The following is a 2,950-nucleotide window of genomic DNA, read 5'->3' as shown; positions in this document are numbered from 1 at the left end:
CTGTTTCAGATTTTGTGTTTCCCTCTCTCTCTCTGACCCTCCCCTGCTCTCTCTCTCTCTCTCTCTCTCTCTCTCTCAGAAATAAATAAAAACATTTAAAAATATTTTAAAAAGAAATATGAACTTAACAAAAGAATATAGGTATTATGAACATACTATTAGCATAGGAAGATCAATAGAGAAGATAGAGGATTGTCCTTCTGTTGTAGTTTCTGAAGAAGAAAACCCCAAATATCTGCAGAAACAAGAGGAATGACGAAGCAGCCTTTAAGGAGCCTGACTTTATTCAGGGAAATTACATGCAAATTTTGGGGGTGAAATCTAAGAAATTGCAACTGAAATTGTTGGTTACTGATATTTTGGGATCACCAACCTAGGTCTCAGTTCATTTGAACTGACATGAAATCACTTAGACACTTTGCACCTTATCCACTCCTGACCTCTATCTAGTAGGTTTGTATGCTTTGTAAATATAGCATATCCATTGCCAGCCTCCTGTCCACCCTCCTGGTCCATAAAATTGGTAACTCTAAACATTTCTCTCATCTCTTACTCAGATTCACCCAGTAGACATTCAAGCTGCCCTTGAAGAATGATAAAGCCCTAAATCACATTTTTCACAACCACTACACTGCACCAGATAATTGAAGTGTGTGTACTCTCACCCTCCTTGTAGAAAATGACATTTTCTCAACTCTTTTTCCTCTTATTAAATATAACTTATTGTCAAATTGGTTTTCATACAACACCTAGTTGAAAAGACATCCCCATAACCCCAACACCCACAGTTAAACCTGATGTTTCTTTTCTTCTATTAAATATAAATTTCTAACATTCTAACAATATTCTAAAATATTCTAATATTCTAATTCCAAGGCTTTCTTTTCACTGTTCTTCTACCACTTAGTTGTACTGTTAACTTTTCTGTGGCTCCTGCATGAACATGACAAGTCTTTCCATACTCATGAGATTAACATCAACCCTAACACAGATTGCCCCTCTCTGCATAGAAATTGCTCTATCTCACCACCTCACGCCAGTAAGAGTGGCTAAAATGAGCAAATCAGAGAACTCTAGATGCTGGCGAGGATGTGGAGAAACGGGCACCCTCCTACACTGTTGGTGGGAATGTAAACTGGTGCAGCCCCTCTAGAAAACAGTGTGGAGGTTCCTCAGGAAACTAACAATAGAACTCCCTTATGACCCAGCAATAGCACTGCTAGGAATTTACCCAAGGGATACAGAAATGCTGAGGCATAGGAGCACGTGTACCTCAATGTTCATAGCAGCACTCTCCACAATAGCTAAAACATGGAAAGAGCCTAAGTGTCCATCAACAGATGAATGGATCAAGAAGATGTGGTTTCTCTATACCATGGAATACTACATGGCAATGAGAAACAATGAAATCTGGCCATGTGTAGCACCATGGATGGACCTTGAGGGTGTTATGCTGAGCGCAATAAGTCAGGCAGAGAAGGACAAATATCACATGTTTGCACATATAGGAGGATTAGGAGGAACTTAACGGAGGAACAAGGGGGAGAAGAAGGGGGGAAATTGTGGGGGAAAGGGAGAGAGGCAAACCATGAGAGACTCTTGAATGCTGACAAAAACTGAGGACTGATGGATGTCGGGGGGAGGAGGGATGGGCATGGAGGAGGGCACTTGTGGGGATGAGCACTGAGTGTTATGTGGAAACTAATTTGACAATAAACTATTTGAAAAAAAAAAGAAATCTGCCATTCCCAATATACACAACTAAAAAAAAAAAGATTAGATTTCAATTAAGTGTAAATATATATAAAGGCAAATTTTTAATTACAAAATTTGGGCTCGACACTGATACGTTTTGCAAAATAATTCAAGCAAAAACAACATTTTTCTTCCCCCTAAGTTATCAACACCATCACCATTACTCCCAAATCACCACACACTCAGTTATACACAGTGCAAGACAATAATGATAAATAGAGAATTCCTCTCAGGGAATTTACAATTTAGGGTATTTCATGAATACATTCCCATGACCCAATAAAATAAAGATACATAAACTATGAAACAAGAAAGGCATTCCAAAATTAGAAATGAATAGTCAAGGCAAGGGCATGTGAAGATCTCAGATGAATTCATAATTGAAGGAAGCTAAGAGTAGTAAAGATATCATTTTTCAGTGTGGCGAGAATAAGGATTATCATCTGTGCAGCATGGATCAGCCTGACAATGCTGCATGGAAGAGTGGGGAATAGCCCATCTTGGCATTGTGTATAACTGTTTGACAAGAAAACATCTGTTCAAGCTACATCTTCAGCTTGGGGCCACAATCCAATATATACAGCTTCTTTTTGACCATTCTTCCATGCCCTCCAACAAAAGAACAAAATAAACTCTACCATGCTTTAAACCAGTAAATCCAGTTTTTCCAACTAGATAGATCCAGTACAATATTTGCTATAGATATTAGTATAGATCTAGATACTAAAATATAACAACAACAACAACAACAACAACAATTAGTTCTCACTCCTGGTCTGTGGAGAAAAGGAAAGAGGAGAAAAACCCATGCAGCAGTAATAAATGTGTAACTTCTTCCCTGGGGGAAGAAAAGTAAAGGTCATATAGCTTCCCTGAAACACTGGAAACAAACCTTAAGTAACCTAATTCAGATCATAATAAAGAAAATTAATAACCAAACTTATTTCCCAGTTGTCCTCTGAGAACCACCTCACCAAATGGATCATTTAACTGGCATCCTCCACATATGGTATTACTTTGTACTGTATTCTGTTTGCATGTTACTGGGAAGAAGGCTTTGTCTCCTTTTCTAAAATAAAAATTCCCTAGATTAGAATGTGCTTTCTCAATGAGGCTGGAAAACATGTTCTGCAAGTGAATATTTCTAGGTGCAATGAAGACTTGAACTTGAAGACATAGCAGTCCCCAAACTGTC

This window comes from Hyaena hyaena, unplaced genomic scaffold, assembly GCF_003009895.1.
Source record: "Hyaena hyaena isolate Hyena2069 unplaced genomic scaffold, ASM300989v1 scaffold_1938, whole genome shotgun sequence".
Classification (NCBI taxonomy): domain Eukaryota; kingdom Metazoa; phylum Chordata; class Mammalia; order Carnivora; family Hyaenidae; genus Hyaena; species Hyaena hyaena.
The sequence above is the reverse complement of the archived record's forward strand: the minus strand, read 5'-3'. Positions refer to the sequence as shown.